The sequence below is a fragment of the Narcine bancroftii genome, chromosome 4 (assembly GCF_036971445.1).
Source record: "Narcine bancroftii isolate sNarBan1 chromosome 4, sNarBan1.hap1, whole genome shotgun sequence".
Classification (NCBI taxonomy): domain Eukaryota; kingdom Metazoa; phylum Chordata; class Chondrichthyes; order Torpediniformes; family Narcinidae; genus Narcine; species Narcine bancroftii.
In genome coordinates, this window is record NC_091472.1 from 117876006 (window position 1) to 117898892 (window position 22887).

A 22887-nucleotide genomic window follows, 5' to 3' on the forward strand; every position below is an offset into this window, starting at 1 on the left:
CCCGATCACTGACGCTGTGAAGGTGTTGCGCTAACCGCTACATCGACCATACTGCACTAATATTTGTAAGTTTACATTTGTAATACCCTTGAGTGTTTTATTCCTGCTGTGTCCTAAAGGTTTCCAGTAACAATGCCGACCTTATTACAATGTCAAAAATATAAAAGTAAGTCATCTCAACCACCCTGTCTGGGGCTGGGACCCACAAGTACAACTTCTCACCTTTTGAAAAGGCAGGGAGTGGCTCTCTGTCACATCTGATGGTGATTCTTCGAGTCTGGTGGATGGTATCAACCTGCACCAACATCTCTATCTGTACTTAATTATAAACGGTAAAAATCAAATCTTTGTGACGAGCTGAGGTAGACAAAAGTGCTGACAAAGCTCAGCAGGTCACTCAGCATCCATGGAAAGTAAAAGGCAATGTTTTGGGCCTGACTTCTCCTTTGGGAGTGTCGAAAATCAGGCAGACGCTTGAATAGGGTGAGAAGATTGGGGGGGTGGGGGGTGGTTGTCAGCACAGGAACACAGGCTAGAAACTGATAGGGGTGGGAGGGGGAAGAAGGGAAAGGAACTGAGATGTGACAGGGGAGTGGACAGAGGGCTGAGAAAAATGCTCTCTGACAGGCTGGAGAAAGGGATGAAAAAGGAAAGAGAAACTAGGGATGGGAGGTTAATGAAAATTTAAAAAGTTGATATTTATGCTGTCTGCTTTGGCCTGATTTTCATACTACACAGTAACAGGCCCATCAAGGCCATAAGCCTGTGTTGCTCAATTGCAACCAAATGACCAATTAGCCTATCAACTGCATACATCTTTGGAATGTGAGAGGAAACCGGAGCACCTGGAGGAAACCCACACGTCACAAAGAATTTGTTGGTACAAACTCCTTTCAGAAAGCAACAGATTATATCAGGAAGGGAAAGCCAGAGGGATGGAATCCACTGATCATTGGGGGAATCAGAGTTGGAGAGGGTGAGCAAATTTAACTTCTTGGGAGTCTCTATCTTGGAGGATCTTTCCTGGACCCAACACACTAATGGCATCGTGAAGAAAGCATGTCAGCGCCTCTACATCCTCAGGAGCTTGCGGAGGTTTGGTATGACTCCAGAAACTCTGGCAAATTTCTACAGGGGTGTGGTGGAAAGTGTACTGGCTGACTGCATCACAGTCTGGGGTATGGAGACACCAATACCCCTGAGTGTAAAACCCTGCAAAAGGTTGTGGACACAGCCCAGGACATCACAGGCAAAACCCTCCCCACTATCAAGAACATCTACAGGGAAGGAATGCTGCTGTTGGAGAGCAGCAGCAACCTTCAAAGACCTACACCATCCAGTACACGGTCTGTCCTCACTGCTGCCATCAGGAAAGAGGTATAGGTGTCACAAGACTCGCACCACCAGGTTCAGAGACAGCTGCTACCTCTCCACCATCAGATTTCTCAACAGCAGATTCAATCAGGGACTCATTTAAGGACTCATGCACTTTATTGATTATTAAATTTCTCTCTTTATTGTACAGTTTGTTTACATTCATTATCTGTTTACAGTTCTTTGTTTTTTTTGCACTACCAATAAGTGTTAATTCTGCCTCGCCTGCAGATAAAGATTGTCAGGGTTGTATGTGATGTCATGTATCTACTCTGACAATAAATCTGAAATCTGGATTTGAGCCCAGATGATTGGCGCTGTAATAGTGTTGTACTACACTAATCGTGCTGCCTTAGTGCATGAAAAGCTAGCCAGAAATATAAAAACAGATAGTCGATATTTTAAAAAGAGTTCCAAAATGAAAGTGAGTCCGGGGAAATTAATCATTGAGCACAGGGAAAAGAACATGAATTTAGCAGGTATTTTGCATCAGTCTTTAATATAAAGGTGTAAGTAACATCTCAGGAATAGCTCTGGGAGGAACTCGGGAAAATTATAAACACTAAAGAAGTGGAACTAAGAAAATTGTTGGAATTGATAAGTCCCCAGCTTCTGATGGCTTTTGTCTGAGACACAGAAGAAGTGGGAAGCAAGGTTACTGATGCATTGGTTTCGATTTTCCAAATTTGCTTTGAGTTGGGGAAGATTTCATTAGATTGGAGAATAGGAAATGTGACTTGTTTATTCAAAATGGGAGATAGAAAGTGCGATTCTCCAAGGCCAGACGGCCTAACGTCTGTCATTAGAAGCAATTATTTAAGATAAAGGAGGTAAGTTGAATAAAACTCAAGGAAGTCGGGGAAGTATTAATGGTTTTGTGAAAAGGAATTCATATTTCACCAATTTACTGGAGTTGTTTGAAGAAAGAAGTACTTCGTGCTCTGGAAAAAGGTGAAAGAGGGGGAATGCTTCCAGATTATTTGAAAGGGTGCCATGAGAAAGGGTAGTGGGTAAGATAAAGCTCGTAGTGCTGATCATATATTAACATGGATACAAGATGAGTTGACGAGCAGAAACAAGATATTTGGTATAAATGTGTCTTTTTCTGGCTTGTGAGAATTGCTGCCTGATGTGTCAATGAGGAATCACAACGTTTTATAATTTACATCAAGAATTTGGTGAAGCATGGTGCTTGATCTTTTTGATGACACACTAGGCCATTTCATGTCAGCCTCCACCTTGAGACCGGCAACAGGAGCAGATAGAAAACTATGAATTTATCTTTCAGACAGCAGCCCTAAAAGGCTGCTCCAGAGTCCCATTCACATTCAGAGGCGCCTTGTAGCACCCTCCGGATCTGATAGAGGTGGGGCAACTGGTGTCGCAGTACCATCCATCATAAATTCGCAGCAGAGCGATTGGTGTCTTCTCTACCCATAATCCCCCAGGCAGCTGGAACCGCTCGGTGGTCCCCAGAACAGTTCCAGCTGCCTGGGGAATTATGGGTAGGGAAGATGGCCATTGTTCTGCTGTGTTTTGAGCCGCAGAGAGCGGCCCCACTAGCCACCCCCTGACTACTCCCGCTGGCTCCAACAGTTCCCACTGCCCCACCGGCCCCTGCTGCTCCGAGGGCTCCCACTGCCTCCACAGCCCTACCGGCCCCCTCTGACAGTCCCTGCTGGCCCCCGCTGACAGCTCCCGCTGCCCTGAGGTCTCCTGCTGCCTCGCCGCCCCTGCCTTAGAGGGAGAGGGGTGAGTGGGGAGATAGGTTGCAGGCTGATGGCATCATCAGCCCATCCCTAACCAGTCACTTGGAGCAGTTGTACATTCAGGTCTGGTGGTGAAGCGCAGGGCTCCGCCGATTATCCTTCCCCGAGAAGGGTTGGAATCAGAGCCTCGGAGCCAGCCGCGGCGCATTCAGAAAGGTATGTCTTTACTCAAAAGGGCGAAGAACCTCCGCCTTTACAAACAAATGTTTGGTCTACCTGAAAGTGCCTAAATATTGGCAGATGTGGAAACTAAGTTGTGAGGGGTCATAGGAGCTGTTCAGTGGGATAGATGGATTAAAAGTGTGCCTAGGTAGTCAGTTCTTCAACATGAAGCAGTTGAGCTGAAGGGCCTGTTTCTGCGTTGTAAAACTTGATTCTATGATGCGCTTTTTCAAGTAAGCAAAGCCGTCCACAGTACCCCACACAATGAATACTACCATAGCAATGAGTGTAAACATCCTTTAGATTTGCCAATTACTCTCCATACCTCAGTCTGAGTCATGCATGAACACACCCAGATTTCTCTGTATCTCAGAGGAACGATTTTAAAAGTGCATCATCTAAACGGTGAGTGATTGCAATTTACCCTAACCCAAAATAGACAATTTGACATTTTCTGTCATTTTCCACATTTGCAAACTCTTTAGGAGGTGAGGTCTTTGGAACCTTTCTTCCTCCATGTGTGTATTTTTAAAGCAGAGGTATGTAGATTCTTGATAAGCAAATGGATGAAAGGTTACCAGGGGTAGGTAGGAATGTAAAAAAGATTATAATCTTCTTAAATGGCACAAAGGAATGGATGCCTCTAATTCATATGTAAATTATGTGGGGTTCTTATTATTTGGAGCAATCTAATACTAGTGTCTTCAAATGGGAATTAATGGCCCTTTGTCAAGAAATCTGGAAATCCTACAGTAGTGAATATCTGTGAAAAAAAACTCAGCTGCTCTCTGCAGAATCCACAAGTTCATTAATGACTTAGATCTGAATTTGAAAGAAGCAAGTTCAAACCATTTTATTTCACTTCACAGCTGAAAGTCCACTTAAACCACAGAATGGATTTATTATGAATTCTTTGGCTTGGCTTCGCGGACGAAGATTTATGGAGGGGGTAAATATATATATGCCGTGTCTGCCTGTCCCGCATCGGACTTGTCAGCCACAAACGAGCCTGCAGCTGACGTGGACATTACCCCTCCATAAATCTTCGTCCGCGAAGCCAAAAAAAGAATATGCAGTTGAATACGTTTTGTGAACTAACTTGGAATGCATTGTTCAGTTTTAGTCCCTGCACCTAAGAGAAAAAGAACCACGGGGGGCATTACAAAGTGGATTTGCCTGGGATGAGAATGCTGTCCTTTCGAATAATTTGGAGTCTTGAAGAATGAGGAATGGTCATATTTCAGCATAAAAGATCCTGCAGGCACCATGACAAGGCAGATATTGGGATGTTTCCATGACTGGGAGAGTCTTGGACAACAGGGCATAACAACAAGATAAGGGCTGGTCATTTAAACTGAGGTATGTAGGTCTTCTCATGGAGGCTGAAGAACACCTGGAATTTTCTGCCCACAGTGGGTGGTAGAAGCTGGATTGTTAGAAGTGTCTGAAGTGAAAAAAAGTGAGGTAGTATCTATAGATTCATTGTCCATTCAAAATTCTGGTGGCAGAGGGGAAGAGGCTGTTTTTGTAACATTGGGTAGTCATCTTCAGGCTCTTTTCCTCCTTCCTGTGAGAAGAGGGCATGGCCTGGGTGGTGAGGGTCCTTGATGATAGAAGCTGCTTTCTTGAGGCACTGCCTCTTAAAGATGTCCTTAATGGATGATGGCGCTGAGTTTACAATCCTCTGTTGCCTTTTCCTATCCTGTGCATTGATACCTCCATACCAGTCAGTAGCCCCTTTCACATTTGCATCCCACTAAATCGGTTGTTCAGTGTCCCGGGATAGGAAATGGGGGTTTGGCTTTTCACACTTGACCACTCCTAACTGGGACATGAATGCTGTTCTACCTTCTACTGGTGATGTCATGATGCATCGAGCAATGGTGGACCTGCCCTAAATCCTGATCAATGTATCATGATCTTATATTTGAACAAAATTAATCATGTCTAATTATAACATAATTAAGCTTTATATACAGCACAGTGTGAGCCCTTCAGCCCCTGTTGTTGTAACCCTTTTTAAGGGACTGTGGGAAAGACCTAGCAATAAAAACCAACAGTAGACAATGTTTAAACAGTGTGGGAAAGTTGGTAGCACTATCGTGTTCAATGGAAAAAGCGTTGGCAGACCTGACCTCCCAGAATTCCGTGCAGCAGAGAGAGGGCTGTGTGTATGGCTGGGGTGGGGTGGTGGTGGTGGGGGGGGGTGGTGGTTTCATTTCTCTGCTGTATGACATTCTGGCAAGACAGGTCCGCCATCGCTTTTTCCCACAGTTTTTATAAGTTGTGCGTGACTGCACTACCAACTTTCCCACACTGTTTAAAAATTGTCCACTATTGCTATTTATTGCTATTTATTTCCTCTCTCTCTCTCTCTCTCCCTCTCTCCCTCTCTCCCACTACCACTTTCCCAAAGCAAAGTTTATATCTTCATTTCAATCTTTTCATCCTTCACGTTCCTGCACTCACGCAAAAACGGGTCATTTCAATTGCCCATTTTACACTTGCCTGTTTGCAACATCGGTGTCTGCAGTCGCCAGAGATTGTACTAGGAGTCAAGGACATCAATCCTCAGCATGAGATGATGTCATCTGACACTGACATTGAGACAATTTTCCTTTCACACTAAACACTTTAAAGGCCAATTGGCCATTAAATCCTGTGAAAGGGGCAACCAGTCAGAATGCTCTCCATGGACACTTGTAAAAATTTGCAAGAGTCTTTGGTGACATACCACATTTCCTCAAACTACTCATGAAGTATAGCCACTGGCAAGCCTTCTTCATGAATCAGTGTTCACTCATGCTTGAACCTGGGAATGAGCAGGACCATCCACCATCACACTGATGGTGAGTTCTGTCAATGGGCTAATTAAGAAATCTCCTCTGTCCTCTCCCAATACATTTCCATTCACTAAATGACTCCCCACACCTATAGATGCCAAGATATTCAGGAGTGAAACCAAAGAAAAGGAAGCAAAATATAATCTGCTGGAGGAATTATAACATAGAACATTACAGGCCCTTCAGCCCATGATGTTGTGCTGCTCTGTGGAAATCTACTCAACAAAAATCTAATCTCTCCCTGCTTCACACCCATTGTCAAATTTTCAGGCCAAAGCCCTTCATCAAGACTCAAAGGACAAAGAGAAGAGTTAGGTCATACACAATGTGTGTCTACATATATAGCCCCATAGCATGGTGCATGTACACACAACCCCAAAGGTGTAACCCATCTACAAAGAGACACAAGCACCTGGAACTGCGATGGCTGGAAAACCAGATAGGGTAATGGAGCTGGAATAAGGGAATATTCTTGGCAGATCAGGCAGCAGAGGCGAAGGGAAAGGCAAGGGTAGCCATCCAGGTTAGCCGTGAAAGGTCAACATATCACCTTCTTCTCCAGCATGTTGTGTTTTGCAACCTGTGCACCATTTTACTTGGAGCCTTATATGTGATTTTTGTTTCTGATTCAGTAGGTCACAGGGGGTAAGAACTGTCAACATTTGGTTTGTGAAATCAGTAACATCAGCATGAAGTCAAAAAGATAAAGTCCATGTTATGATTTAATGCAACAAAATCCACGGGAGGCTCTGCTTGTCTTGATTAAACTAGAGATATTCACGGAACATGCAAATCAAAGCAACGGCTTTTTGTTCAGCAAAGAACACATTGATCTCATTCCCAACATACTAACTAAACTAGCCAGCAACCAGGCGAAGTGCTACTCATTGCAGCCAAATCAGACGCACAGCGATGCAGCAGGTAGTACTGCCACCACCTCACGGTTCCAGGTACAGACCTAATTTCTGGTGCTGTCTGTAGGGAGTTTGTATGATTGTGTCAGATTTTCTGAGCAGTTCCTTCCAAATCGCAAAGGTTGGTAGATTAATAAGTTACAAAGATTAGCTGGGCACAATCAATGTGTCAAATGGCCTTCCATGATATATAAAAACAGAACCATAGAACACTACAGCACAGAAACAGGCCCTTCAGCCAATCTCATGAGTGCTGTACTTGACAAGGGAAGCGAGCCATAACCTGAGTTCTGGAGTAAAAGGTTTAGAAAATGAGCTCAGTGATGATGCCAAGTCCCTTACAAACTGAATGCAAATGTATGTAAAATGTCTTGCTTTGAACAAAAACTTTTTCATTTTCTGCACTCCTGATGAAACTTTGGTCACCCTTTACTTCCCATGGATGCTATGTGACCTGCTAAATTTCTGCATCACATTTGGAGACTGCTCTCGAACCCAGTGTCTGCAGACTTTCCTGTTTACCTTTTCAGTTTTGCACTGCCTCTCAGGTGTTCTGGGCCAAATGCAGCCCAGATCCAGTTCATCCAGAGCGTTCATCACCTCATATCTACACCTACTACAAATCCACAGCCAAAATGAGAGAAACTGTGTTGGGAGAGTTATATCTCAGTCTTTGGAAACACAGAAGGGCCTTAAATAAAATGGCAGCACTGCCACTGGAGTAGCCCCGTGAGAGCAGGGAGGGAAACACAGTGCTCTTCCGCAGGGTCCTACTGCCCAGTCATTGTGCCGACAGCCCCGTATAAGGTTTGTGGCCTATAGAAAGGGGCCAAAGGTGTTTTTTTAAATATTGGTGAACCTACGAATGTATGTCAAGATGGTGGGATTCAGCGGACCATGAGGGTTGCAGCAGACTGGAGAAGGAACCAGAGTGGGAGAACACCTCTCCCACTTCCCTCTTGCAGAGGAGGAGAAGCCTGGGAGATGATGCTACAGGAGAAGAAGACCATGGCAGCAGTCCAGTGAGAGGCTCAGCAGCAGAAGGACCCACACAGGCTGCAAGCTACCTGAGACCAGCTCATGGGAACTAGGTATCAGGACTGGGATCCATGATGGGCCACAGGTGTTAACAACTTTCTCATCATATCAGGGGTTGGGAACCAGGAGATCAGGGTCAGACAGGAGGCTGTGGGACTGCAGAGGCACAGGAGATGAATCCACAGGCACTCGGTGGTGTCTCTGAAGGGACTCTCTTCTGCTTCTCTTTGTCTTACTGATGGGGGCACCGGGCTTTGTGTGCTTTTACAGCAGGCAAAGGTTAAGAAATTTAGTCTATTTATATGCATGATAATAGAGGAACCTTAAAGCAGAGACCACAGTGTACCTTCCTGCCCTAAGGTATTGACTTCCTTAATATATTAGATTATTAAAAAAATCAGTCTGAAGTCGTTGCTGCAGCGGAAGATAAAACGAGCCAACAGACTCGTTATTTCACAGGGAAACTGGATCACAGAATATCACAGCACAATCGAAGGCCTTTCTGCCCCTTCTCCTTGTGCTGGCTCTTTGTCAAACTATCCATCGATTCTTCATTCATAGTTTCCCTGTTGCCTACTAAGTTTCTTTTGGTTTAGTATTAGCCTTTTAATGTCTGTGTTTCCTGCCTGCTTTTTCATGATTTCAACTCTGGTTTGTCTGTTCCATTTTTCTGACTTTCCTCCTTGAGTCATTTTCAGACAAGAACCTTGCAGCGTGATGGTCTTTTGGAACATGGAGCAACTACACTTGAAACTATTTGTATTAATGTAAAATGCTCTGATACTGCTCTTAAAAGTGTGATAAGGCCACAAATGAATGCCAAGCTTTTGTTCACCATGTTCTCTGTGAACCCATGCAAATCTTGAACATCATTAATGCTCTTTTCAGATATGTGTAACTAGATGCAAGGCAGTTCTTAAAACAGACAACCTTGCTCAGCTCAGAGCAGTGAACGATGCCCCAAAGCCCAGTTCCTAGGCTGAGTCCAAATGCTTCAGTACTGCTGTGTTTTAAATGAACAGATCAATCACAGAATCATCTCAATGACCACTGACTGAGCTAACACTGCTCCTTGATTGACCCTGGGCTGACTTTCTGACCCCATATCCTCTTCAGTATTAGTACCACCTGCTTACACTTCCATCTATAATCCCTGCTTCAGCCCACCTGCTGCTGTGACCCTCCTCCGTGCCTTTTGTGGCCTCTCAACTTGGCCATTCTTGCACTCTTCTGACTGACCTTCTTTCTGTTTCTCCTGAGTTGAGCTCATCCAGAACACTGCTGCCTGCACCCCATCGTAAATGAGAATGAGTTTATTGTCATACGCATTGTACACTGACACACTGAAGCTGAACAGGAACTTTGTTAGAAAATATAATTATAAGAACTACTTGAAAACTATAATACTATACTCAATTGAATTATAAAAGGACAATAAATACGAAAAAAGATAATTAAATATTCACAGTTCTCCTCATCCCTGTCACTCTAGTCCTGTTGCTCATTGATGTAAGTTGATTTTCAGTTTGGCCATGCCTGAGTGGGGTAGTGCCAGGAGAATGGGGGGAGCACTTCCTTTCATGGCGGGGAGTGGGAGGTAACATAACCTCAGGATAAGGATTTCTGAGGTGGAGAAGAGAGGGAATTTATTCTCTCAGAGTTATTAACCTTTGTGATTCTCAGTCTCAGAAACTAGGAGTCTGAGTCACTGAATCTATACCAGGCTGAAATAGACAGGGGTTGGGGATCTGAAGCAGAATGGAGCTGAGGCCAAGGTCACATGTCACAATCACACTGGACTGCAGAGCAAGCAGTGAGGGACTCCTGCCCCTACTCCCTATGTTCTTTCAATTTCATGAAAGCAGGTGAACCTTCAAAAGTAGAATTGAATTCCATCCTGTCAGCTTGTAACTTAAAATAGTTTATTGTTTATAATTAAACCAGAGTGGAAGTCAAGATGATTCAACAGAGAAGCAGAATCAATTGCAATAGATGAGCACAGAAGGCTTTGTGGCTATTGATTTCAGTGTAGATAGATACAATGCCTGGCACAGACATGATGGGGTGAAGGACCATTTTTGATGCTTTATTCTAAGCACTGGAGGGTGAACAGATTGCAAGTTTGTCAGGCAAATCAGGCAGTTATCTGAAAAATGAAGAACAAGTGGGCTTAATTGGGTACTGAAACAACGCTCTGGCCTTGGAAATGGTTAATCCTGTGGACAGTCTGTTGAGTTCACAGCTCACCTGGTGGCCATCGCTTAGCTGCTACTTCCCTCTACTGGCCGATTGGTGCAGCACCAGTTCCAGAAGCTAAAATTCACAAGTTGGTAACGCATTAACAGAAAGGCAAACCACTGATGAGGCTGCTCTGTGTATCTGTGTGTGTTTGTTTGTGCATGTATATTATGTGCATGTGTGTGCGCACACATATGCATGTATGTATGTGTCTGTTGTATGTGTGACTACCAGCCCACCCCCCCACATCTCCATCGGGCACACAAAACTGTCAACCAGTTTACCTATCTCGGCTGCATCATTTCATCGGATGCAAGGATCGACAATGAGATAGACAACAGACTCGCCAAGGCAAATAGCGCCTTTGGAAGACTACATGAAAGAGTCTGTAAAAACAACCAACTGAAAAACCTCACAAAGATTAGCGTATACAGAGCCGTTGTCATACCCACACTCCTGTTCGGCTCCGAATCATGGGTCCTCTATCGGCATCACCTACAGCTCCTAGAACGCTTCCACCAGCGTTGTCTCCGCTCCATCCTCAACATTCATTGGAGCGACTTCATCACCAACATCGAAGTACTCGAGAGGGCAGAGGCCGACAGCATCGAATCCACGCTGCTGAAGATCCAACTGCGCTGGGTAGGTCACATCTCCAGAATGGAGGACCATCGCCTTCCCAAGATCGTGTTATATGATGAGCTCTCCACTGGCCACCGAGGCAGAGGTGCGCCAAAGAAGAGGTACAAGGACTGCCTAAAGAAATCTCTTGGTACCTGCCACATTGACCACCGCCAGTGGGCTGATATCGCCTCAAACCGTGCCTCACAGTTCGGCGGGCAGCAACTTCCTTTGAAGAAGACCGCAGAGCCCATCTCACTGACAAAAGACAAAGGAGGAAAAACCCAACACCCAACCCCAACCAACCAATTTTCCCTTGCAACCGTGTCTGCCTGTCCCGCATCGGACTTGTCAGCCACAAACGAGCCTGCAGCTGACGTGGATATTACCCCTCCATTAATCTTCGTCCACGAAGCCAAGCCAAAGAGAGAAGAGATGTGTGTATATCCATTTGTGTGTGTTGTGTGTATGCACGTATGTTTATGCATGTATGTATAGGTGTGTGTATATGCATGTGTTTGTTTGTGTGCATACAAGCATATGTATGTGTATGTTATGTGTATGCGAGTATGTGCATATATATTTTGTGTGTGTGTATGCATGCATGTATTGTGTGTATGGGTGTGAGTGTATATGCATGTGTGTATGTTGTGTGTAAGTGTGTATGTGTGTATGTGCATGTGTATACACTCATAGATATGCTACTCGAGTTTGAGTAGTCCATTTCGTCCATCTGATAATACTGTGGATAATCTCCAACTGTTCATCTGGCTGGGCTCTTCAGGAGCAAATGCATTGCCACATCAGTAACAATTCCAACATGTGGAAATCTTCCTGAACTGCATCAAAAATTTACATTTAAATCTAATTTTTAAAAATTTAGACATACAGCACAGTAACAGGCCCTTTTGGCCCACAAGTCCATTCCCCAATCATACCCAATTAACCTGCACTCGTGACATGTTTTGAAGGGTGGGAGGAAATCAGAGCCCCTGCAGAAAACCCATGCAGAAATGGGGAGAATATACAAACTCCTTACAGACAGCGCGGGATTCACACCCATGTCCGGTCCCAATCGCTGGCGCTGTAACAGTGTTGCACTAACTGCTATGCCAACCATGTTGGGAAGTCAGGAAATTCCTTGGCCTGGTTGGTCATTGGTCAATCAAGAGGGAGGGACATGGGTCAGAAGGTTTGGTTGCAACACCATTGGTGGGAAGGGGAGGGGCTACAGAGTAATTGAGAAAGTCCTCCCATCACATTGCTGGGCAGGGACTTCTGTCGTTGGACCCACTGATGACAGCAGTGGTAAAGTATTTGCAAGTGGGGAGGGTAAGCCATCCTCATCTGGACTGATGTCAGTTCATTAGATGTATTCAAAAGGGAATTGCATGTTGCCCTATTGGCTAAAGCGATCAAGTGATACAGAGAGAAAGCAGGAATAGGGTACTGAGGTCACGTAATCAGTCATGGTCATTCTGAGTGGAGGAGCAGGCTCAGCGCCGAATGGACCACCCTCTATTCCATAATTCTATGATTCATCTCTCATTTATCATAGTTATTGATGGACACAGCAGTCCATTGCAGAAAGAGGTTGGCATGAACTGTAAAGATATTTTCAACAAGAAGCTAGATGAGGAAGACAGGGACAAGAGAGGGTGGTGGGTGAGCTGGTGTGGACTATAAACACCAGTTTGGAACTATTGGGCTCTGGCCTTTTTTGTGCTGTATTTGTAATTCTATGTATTGGCTTACATTCTCTTTAAAAGAATTTGTGCAATTTGAATCAGTCAACTTTCCATTTTCACAAGATTAGGGACACTTTGCCTTTTAATTCTTCATTTTTAAAGGATGTACTGCCTGTTCACTGAACATTTGTAACAGTCTGTTTCTATTCCCAGCTGACTCACAAGACAATGATGTGATGTGAAATCAACAGTGTCTGGTGCAGTGGGAGATCAGTGTTGAAGCTTGAATGTAATTCTCAAGAACATGCCTGATAACATTTACATTTTTAAAAGAGTGAAACGTAGATAACATTTTCATTTGAGTTTAACACAGCTATTCCTATAAGATGTGTGTCTCAGCTGATCTGTGTTTCTTAAATAAAGTAATTAGAAGCAGATTGGTCATTCATCTCATTGCTCTCTCTGGAACGTTTAATTCACCATCCCTCTCCCAATTACAGTTTTCAGTCTGTAGCCTCCTCTTCTGTTACAAGATATTTGAGGGAAAGCACATTATTTTGCATCCAGATATGTTCCTAAACTAATACTGAAATTTCCAACTCCTGGTCATTTGAATTTTCTTTCATTCTGCAGTATCAGAATTGGTCATTTCTGTCTGTTATCATTTTGACTCTGTTTTTCTTATTTTCTTTATATAACTTAATGGACAGTCTCAGCATTCAAAAACGTGTTGGGATAAAGACACTTAATATGATTTTAACTGCCACATTAAGCTATTTGGATTCATCCTATCAGAGATATTCCCTTTGTCTTATCCTTCCTTCTCTACTATTGAAGACTAATTTAGTGTCCTCGTTGATCCTGTCTTGAATCTGGAACATTAAATGTTAGACAGGTGCACGGATAGGAACGGTTCAGAGAGACAAGGTCTAAATGTAGATAAATGAGGTCAGCATGGACAAGTTGGGCCAAAAGGCCTGTTTCTGTGCTGCAAGACTCTATGACTCCTACTGCTGCTTCTTTTCCTACACATTTACTGCTTGACCTGCTGAGAGTTTCCAGTGATTTCATGTTTATATTTCAGATTTCCACCATCAGCTGTTTTCGGATTGCATTTCACTATTTCTAAACTGTTGTGCAAAATTTAAGAAGCGCAGCAGATAATCAAATTATTTCCACATTTTTGTTCAACTGGAGCTCTTTCATTTCCATTCTTGTTAACGATCTTACCATGTTCCCTGTCCAGATTTAGCTATGCTTCATCAAATAACAAGGAAAGATAGTGTTCCTTGAATAGAGAACAACTAGTAGAATCATTACCACATGCTGACACTTCATGTGGGACATTGGAATGGAGCCAGTACCCTGCTGTCAGGTAATTGGATTCCTGAGTTAGGTGGAACGGCATTTCTAGCTTAACAGGAAAGTCTGCAAGTGCTGGGGTTGTAAAAGTGATGGAGAGATTCAGCAGCTCATGGAGCATCCATAGGAAGGAAAGTAAATCACAAAATTCTGTAGACACTGTGGTTGAAGTAAAAACACAAAATACTGGAGAGGTCCAGCTGAGAGCACATAACGGACTCGAGAAGCCCAGCTGAGTGCACATAACGGACTCGAGAAGCCCAGCTGAGTGCACATAACGGACTCGAGAAACCCAGCTGAGCTTCTCCAGCATTTTGAGTCTGATCCCAACGTCAACGTGTGATGAAAAAGCAGGCAGGCACTTGAATAAAAAGTAGGGGGTAAAGGGAGGAGGTAATTGGTGGAAATGGATGGGAAGGTAGAAGAGAAAAAAAACTGGAAAGTGATGGGGAGGAGTAGCTTTGAATAGAGAGGGATGGCAAGAGGAGAAAGATGACAGAGGGGTAGGAAAAGAGAGGGACACAGGGGAGGGAGTTAATGGAAAATGGAGAAGTTGTTATTAATTCCATCTAGTTGGAGAGTGCCCAGATGAAACATTAGTTGTTGTTCCTTCAATTTGCGGGCAGCCTCTGTTTGGCAGTGCATGAGGTCATGGACAAACATATTGATGTGGGAATGGGGCCTGGAATTGAAATGGGTTGCCACTGGGGTGTTTCTGGTATTGCAGCCGATAGAGTGAAGGTGCTCAACGAAGTGATCTCCTAGTTTGTCTCCACTCTCTCTGATGTAGAGACTACAATTGAACACCGAATGCAGTCAATAACTCCTGCAGATTCACAAATGGAGCATTGCTTCACTTGGAAGGACTGTTTGAATAGTGAGGGAAGAGGTGTAGGTGCAAGTGCAGCATTTCTTGTGGTCCCGGGGAAAGTACTGAGGGTGATTAGTGAGAAGGGAAGAGTGGATGAGGGAGTCACAGAGGGAGTGGCCCTTGAAGAAAGCATAGAGGGAAAGATATGTCTGATGGTGGGATCACATTGTAGGTGGCGGAAATGGTGAAGGATAATATGTTGGATGTGGAGGCTGGAAGGGTTGTAGGTGAGAACAAAGGAAATCCTATCCTTGTTGTGCGTGGGGTCGGAGGGGGCCATGGCAAATTTTTGGGCCATGAGGGTGAGGATAGAGTTGATGGTAGCCCCCTTTTTTTTTAAGAAGGAGGACATCACAGATGATCTGAAATTGAAGGCCTCATCCTGGGAGCAGATGTGACGGAGGCAGAGGAATTGAGAAAATGGAATGAATCCTTACAGGGACAGGGTGGGAAGAGGTGTAGTTGAGGTAGCTGTGGGAGTTTGTAGAAAATGTCTGCTGAGAGTTTGTTTCCCAAGATGGTGGAGGGAATGAGACTAGTTGAGTCAATTGTTGAGGAAGATATGAAGGGCTTTGATGCCTTCAGTATGCAGAATAGAGGTATAGAGAGAAAGGATATCTATGGTGAAAATGAGACGGTCCAGTTCAGGGAACTGAAAATTGTTGACATGATGGAGGGCACGTGACATATCGCAGATGTAGGTAGACAGAGACAGCACCAGAGGGGATAAAACAGAGTCATGGAAAGATGATATCAGTTCAGTGGGGCAGGAACACATGGAAGCAATGGGTTGACCAGGGCAATTGGGTTTATGGATTTTGAGCTGGAGATAGAACCAGGCAGTACGGGGTGGGTAAACAATGTGGTTAGTGACCGTGGGGGTGAGGGGGAGATGACCGGAAGGGAGGAAGTCAGTGATGGTGCATGAGACTGTGGTTTGATGTTTTTTTGTGGGGTCCTGTTGAAGAGGTAAATAAGGGGTGGTGTCTGAGACCTGTCGTCTGGCTTCGGCAAGGTGGAGGTCAGTGTGCCAGACCTCAACAGCACCACCCTTGTCTGCGAGTTTGATAGTGAGATTGGGATTGGTACAAAGTGAGTGGAGGGCAGAGCATTCGGAGGGTGTGAGATTGGATAGATCGAGGGGACTGGTGAAATCGAGACAGTTGATGCCTCAGCGGCAATTGGAAATAGCCAGAAAGCTAAAATGAGTAAAAAAATTAGGAAAATTTTTGGTTATAATAATTTTTCTCTAGCTAGTTCTATTATAGATAATCATTTATTTCCACCTTCAGTATTAGATGAAGGTTTTAAGGAATGGTACAGATTTGGTATTAAAAATTTTAAAGATTTATTTATTCAAAATAACTTTTCTTCTTTTGAACAATTGTCAGTTAAATTTAAGGCCTCTAATAGACCTTTTTATAGATATTTGCAAGTTAGGAATTTTTTTCAGTCTAAATTGAACAAACATGATATTAAGCTACAATTTGTTCATAGTGGACTGATAGCATGTATTTATATTGATCTATTGGATTTAAGACTAGCCCCAATGGCTAAGATTAAAAATGACTGTGATAATATAACTTTTTCAGATGAGGATTGATGTTCCACTCTTAGTTTGATCAGTGATTCTTCATTTTGTTCAAGGCCCTGTTTATTACAATTTATGGTGCTACACAGGATACATATGTTTGAACTCAAATTATCCCATTTTATGCGGATGTTGATCCATTTTGTGAAAAGTGTAAAATTTTTAAAGCCTCACTGATTCGTATATTTTGGGAGTGTCCTAAATTAAGAAGATGTTGGCAGAATATTTTTCATCCTTTGTCAACGATTTTTAAGATTAAATTAGATCTATGCCCTTTAATTGTCCTGCTGGGTTTTTCACGTGAACTGGATAAACTTTTATCGGCACCTCAAGAGAAAGTTTTAGCTTTTAGCTCATTAATAGCCAGACAAGGAGTTTTAATGAAATGGAAAGATAAACTCTCACCGACTCATGTAATGAAATGTCATATCTAAGCTTAGAGAAAATTAGGTATAACATTAAAGATAAAAAGTTACATTTTGAAAAGGTATGGGGCCTATTTATAGACTACTATCATAAGTGGCAGTTTTAGATGATTTGGGTGCTCTGGTGCTGATCCGGTCTGTCTTCTGGAGGTCGCGACTTGATCCACCTTTCAATTTCTCTTGTAACCTTGATTAGAGGGAGGGATAGATTAGTATTAGTTTTATGGGTTTTTTTTTCTTTATGGGGTTTAATTATGATTATCCTGGATGACATGTTTTATTTTAGATACTATATTAAGGTATAATGAGGTTTGTTGTAATATTATTTAACTGATTTTTATGTATAATCATTTTAATAAACAATCACATTTAACAATTGGGGATGAAATTTAAAATTTGTCATATTGTGCATTTACTTTAATGATATGCTATGTATATGCTATCATATTGCTTAACTATATTAATAACTTGTATATGGATTGTTATGATAAACTCAATTAAAAATTTTTTTAAAGAGAAAGCTAGAATGGGGTGTCCAAGAGGAGGAAGAAGGCTTAAGATGGAAGGGATCTTCAGCAGGGGGAATCCTGGTTGAAGAAATAAGCACGGAGGTAGCAGAACAAGAGTTTGGCATCATGGCATGCACGCTATTCGTTGAGGTGTGGGCGAAGGGGGACGAAGATCAGGCCTTTTTTTCGGATGTTCAGTAGTAGAGGCTGAAGCTGTGAATTAATTAGAGGGATCCACGCTCATCTTGTCTGCCTCTTCCTAAAAGTTGGATGGCACCCCATGCAAAATGAGATCCTACATTTAAGTTGCAATGTAGTCAGTTCTGCAAAGATCTAACCATGGATATTTTACGACATAACCCTCTGCTCTGTCCCAATGTGGTAACACTTCGACTTCTGATAACAACTTTTTGCAAAATTATAGACAAATATATTACAATGCTCTATGGCGTGTAAACACTACAGATTAAATTTGACGGCTGGTTTCCTCAATTATCTAACCTCCTCAGTTGTGCATTTGATGATTCCCCAAAACAGCTCACTGTGCAATCCAATTCCACCCCCCCCCACAGCCTTCCTGTAACCTATTCTCCCCAGTGTTCCGTCAACTCCTCTAGATTCCACTACTTAGTTGTCCATGATGGGTAATTTTACAGTGGCCAATTAATTGACCAACCTGCACCTTTGGAAAATGGGAGGAATGTAAAGCCACAAGGGTAACCCTTAGGGTCAGGAATGAACTTAGGTTATGGGAGCCAAGAACCAGCAATCGTGCTTCAATGTTTAGTTATTTTACCCTTGAATTTGCTCTCTATCTCTCCCAACTTTCCTCCTTTGTCTCCATCTATTTGCACACCCACCAGAGTGTCAATCCCAGTGGTCTGCAGTTTGTATATTGTCCTTGTGTCTGCGGGCACTCTGGTTTCCTCCCATGTTTCAAAGATGTACAGGGCTAGAAGGTTAATTGGTCACATGGGTGTATTTTGGTGGTGTGGGCTGGAAGGGCCTGTTTCTGTGCTGTAACTCTAAAAGTAAAAAAAACTGCAGATAAAGCTTCATCACCCTGTTTCAGTTAATAGCATTGCTCTTTGCATTATTTAGTCTCTCTCGGTGTCAAATATACCCTGTATGTATTTTCCTTTTCCATCGTCACTGTGAGAACTGCAAAGATTTTCATCATTTCGTGTTTTTATTTAAGATCTCCAACTTTGGGAATTTTTGATTTTCAAAAATGATTTCCCTATTTCTAAGTGTCATCCAATGTTCAAAAAGGGATTTAAAAGCATCACAGAAATGTAAATTATTTCTGTTGCATTGCGAATCAAGCAGCATCTGAAGCAGGAGAAATGGGGTGAACATCACATTGAAGACCATTCACAGGGACCAGCCATATTTTCATTTTCTCTTTACGCATATTCCCTTTGTTCTCTCCACCCTTTCACTGTCTATGCTTGTTTTCCTGTTTTCGACCCTCCATTGAACTGATAGCTTTCCATGAATGCAGCCTGACCAGCAGAGTATTTCTGTTTTCATTTCATATTTCCAGCATCTTGTAGTGATATATACAGTTTGGCGGGCCGCAACCTCCTTTGAAGAAGACCGCAGAGCCCACCTCACTGACAAAAGGCAAAGGAGGAAAAACCCAACACCCAACCCCAACCAACCAATTTTCCCTTGCAACCGCTGCAATCGTGTCTGCCTGTCCCGCATCGGACTTGTCAGCCACAAACGAGCCTGCAGCTGACGTGGACTTTTTACCCCCTCCATAAATCTTCGTCCGCGAAGCCAAGCCAAAGAAGAAGATACTGCTGCTGCTCTGTACAAGCCCACTGATGACTCGACCCCCTGTAACCCCTCCCCCTGTGACCTGGACATAAAGGTTGACCTCCCTGCCCCCTTTCATTCATTCAAGCCGAAATCTAATGTGTATTAAAGCCTATTGTTCCTCAGCCTTTGGAGTCATTGATAGTGTGAATCAGTTTAATACACATTAATTCTCCACATGGGATGGACAAGCTGCTGATACTCAACAGACTCACATTGATACCCAGACGCCCGGAATTGCTGAACAGTATGAGCAGTGGATCACCTGCTTCACAAACTTCCTCAAAGTCGCAGTGGGCCTGGTGGATTCTGACGAGTAGAAACTCAAGGTCCTGCAAGCTAGAGTGGGCCATTGAGCATATCTGGCGAACCAGAGCTGCCTGCCCTACCCAGAGGCCATGGCTGAACTCTGCAACCTCTACCGACCCCAGGTGAATGAAGTGTACTCATGGTATCGACTGGCCTTGAGGAGACAGCAACCCGGTAAGTCCATGGATGAGTTCCTCCAAGTGCTGTACGACCTGTGGAGAGACTGCTACAGCCTCTGTTCCCGTAGTGCAGTGTGTGTGGAGATGGTCCAAGATACCTGTGTGGCTGGAGTGAAGTCTGACTACATTCATCAGCGACTGCTCGAGGAGGACAAGCTGCCCCTGAAGAGAGCCTTCCAACTTGCCAGGACCCTCGACTCTGCCCAACACAACGCCAATGAGATCACCGGTAAGAACGGGGCCTCCATGTGCGGACTGCAGGCACTGCTATGTTGGGAGTCAGTGTCACAGATGGCCTCCACAATAGCAAGCCACAACTCCACTGCTGCCACCTCTGTGATCGGACATCCAGGTGACTGCGGCCAGCTGAAGCACCCCAGATGACTCTATCAGGCTAAGGAGGTGACTTGCTCGGGGTGTGGAAAGAAAGGGCATTACCAGCATGTCTGTAAGTTGTCCAAACCCTCCAAAGCAAGCAGCGCATCGCTGACATCACGTCTAGCCCTGAACAGCTCAACTGCTTGCGCGACCTGGGAGTTGCCATCTTACTCAGCGTCTCTCCCGCCCTCCTGGATGACATCACCTCCACCTTCTGCCGACATCACTTCCTCCTTCTTCCTCCAATGTAACAACGTGGTCAACATGGAGGCCACCATCTTACCGGTTGGGCCTCCCCTCTGACAGCAACGATGATGAACCAGTGCAGACCTTTTCCAATCACCCACTTGATGACGGAGATTAAGGTAAATCAGGAAAAGAATGAACTGCCTGTTCGACAGTGGGAGCACAGAGAGTTTTATCTACCAAGACACTGCCCAGAAACTCTCTCTCTCTGTTAGACCCACGAGCAGCACCATCTCTATGGCCGCAAAGGACCAATCCACAGAGATCTGGGGGTACTGTGTAGCATCATTAATGGTGGAGGGGGGTGAATCTTATGATAACTTTCATTTACTTGTGATGCCATAGCTCTATGAGCCGATACTCCTGGGTCTCAACTTCCAGAGCCAGTTTAAGAGTGTAACGATGGTGTTCGGAGGACCACAACCACCCATAATGGTACACAACCCCCTCCTCTCGACAGCTGGCCCCTGCCTGTGGCCTCTCCACCCTCTGCATATCCCCTCCGTCACTATTCGAGAACCTGACCCCAGACTGCCGACCCATCGTGACGAAAAGCAGGTGCAATAGTGCCGAGGATCGCGCATTTATAAAGTCCGAGGTGCAGCAACTCCTGGCGGAGGGGATCATAGCATCCAGTTTGAGCCTGTGGTGAGCCCAAATTGTGGTGGTCGGGGGCGGAAGCAAACCTCGCATGGTGATAGATTACAACCAGATGGTCACTCAGCTAGATGCTTACCCCTCCCCCAGATAGCCGATATGGTTAATAAAATAGCCCAGTACAAAGTGTACTCCACAATTGATCTGAAGTTGGTGTACCACCAATTCCCCCTTTGCTCGGGGGATAGCAAATACTCTGCCTTCAAAGAGGATGGCAGACTTTATCACTTCCACAGGGTCCCCTTCGGAGTCACCAATGGGGTCTCAGTGTTCCAAAGGGAGATGGATCGGATGGTAGACAGGCATAAACTGACAGTGACGTTCCCCTACCTTGAAAATATCACCATCTGTGCCCACGACCAGCAGGATCACAACGCAAACCTGGCGAAATTTCTCTGCACAGCCAAGTCCCTTAATCTGACATAACAAGGAGAAGTATGTGTTAAGTACTACTCACCAGGTCATCCTTGGATGCGTTGTGGTGCATGGTGTCATTGACCCCGACCACATGCATCCCCTTATGGAGCTCCTAATACCACACAACCTCAAGGCGCTGAAACAGTGCCTGGGGTTCTTTTCTTACTATGCCCAATGGGTGCCTAATTATGCTGATAAAGACTACCCTTTAGTTAGATCCACAAGTTTCCCCTTATCGGCAGAAGCCCGGGCAGCATTCAACCAAATCAAAGGAGACATCGCTAAAGTCACAATGCATTCCGTGGACATATCCATCCCATTCCAGGTGGAGACCGATGGCTAGAGCAATGGCTCCGACCTTGTACTGGCTGCCACTCAACCAGGCGGGCAGACCAGTAGCATTTTTTTCCCACACCCTCCACGGCCCTAAAACATGGCTCCTCAGTCGAAAAGGAGGCACAGGCGATCATCGAGGCCATGCACCACTGGCGTCACTACCTGGCTGGGAAAAGATTTACCCTGCTGACGGACCAATGGGCTATTGTCTTCACATTTAACTCAAAACTGCGGGGTAAAATCAAAAATGATAAAATCCTGAGCGGGGTAAAATCAAAAATGATAAAATCCTGAGGTGGAGAATCGAACTCTCCACCTATAACTATGATATCCTGTACTGGCCAGGCAAACTCAACGGACTCCCAGATGCCCTATACCGGGGGACATGCACCACCACACATCTTGACCACCTCCAGTCCCTCCACGATTACCTCTGCCACCCCGGAATCACAAGGTTGTTCCACATCATAAAAGCCTAGAACCTCCCGTACTCCATTGAGGACGTCAGGTCCCTGACCAGACACTGTTGGGTCTGCGCAGAATGTAAACTGCAGTTCTGCAGGCCCGACAAGGCACACCTCATCAAGGCACATGCCCTTTCAAACAGCTGAATGTCTATTTCAAGGGACCCCTGCCCTCGACCAATAGGAATGTCTATTTACTCAACGCCATAGTTCTTCTGATTCCCTTTTGCCATCCCCTGTCCCGACATTACCTCTGCCACAATTATCAGGGCACTCTGCAGCATATTCACCCTCTTCATAGTGATCGGCGGTCCTCGTTCATGAGTGATGAGCCGTGACAGTACCTGTTGGCTCGAGGCGTAGCCACTAATAGGACTGCAAGCTATAACCCCAGGGGAAACGGCCAGGTAGAGCAAGAAAATGCCACCATTTGGAAGGCAATCCTCCTGCCCCTTAAGTCAAAAGGCCTGATGGTGTCTCACTGGCAGGAAGTCCTGCCAGAGGCACTCCATGCCATTCGATCCCTCCTGTGCACTGCTACAAATATGACCCCTCATATGAATGCATGCTTTCCTTCCCCGGGAGGTCGGCGACTGGAACCACTCTGCTGCCCTGGCTCTCACCTCTAGGACTCGTCCTGCTGAGGAAGCATGCGAGAGGCCATAAGACCAA

At 44.6% G+C, this 22887-nt stretch overlaps 1 long non-coding RNA gene across 5 annotated transcripts in view; it reads right to left on the reverse strand.

Moving 5' to 3' along the window:
* LOC138761031 (uncharacterized) overlaps positions 1–22887 on the reverse strand; it is a 74564-nt gene that overhangs the window by 46221 nt on the left and 5456 nt on the right. For 4 of the 5 annotated variants that reach the window (XR_011356078.1, XR_011356077.1, XR_011356075.1 and 1 more), the window contains exon 3: positions 21329–21415. This is a non-coding gene — a long non-coding RNA (uncharacterized lncRNA). Of the gene's footprint in view, positions 1–10000; positions 10247–10347; positions 10414–21328; positions 21416–22887 lie in introns of those variants that run through there. The other variant, XR_011356076.1, reaches the window with a different exon arrangement.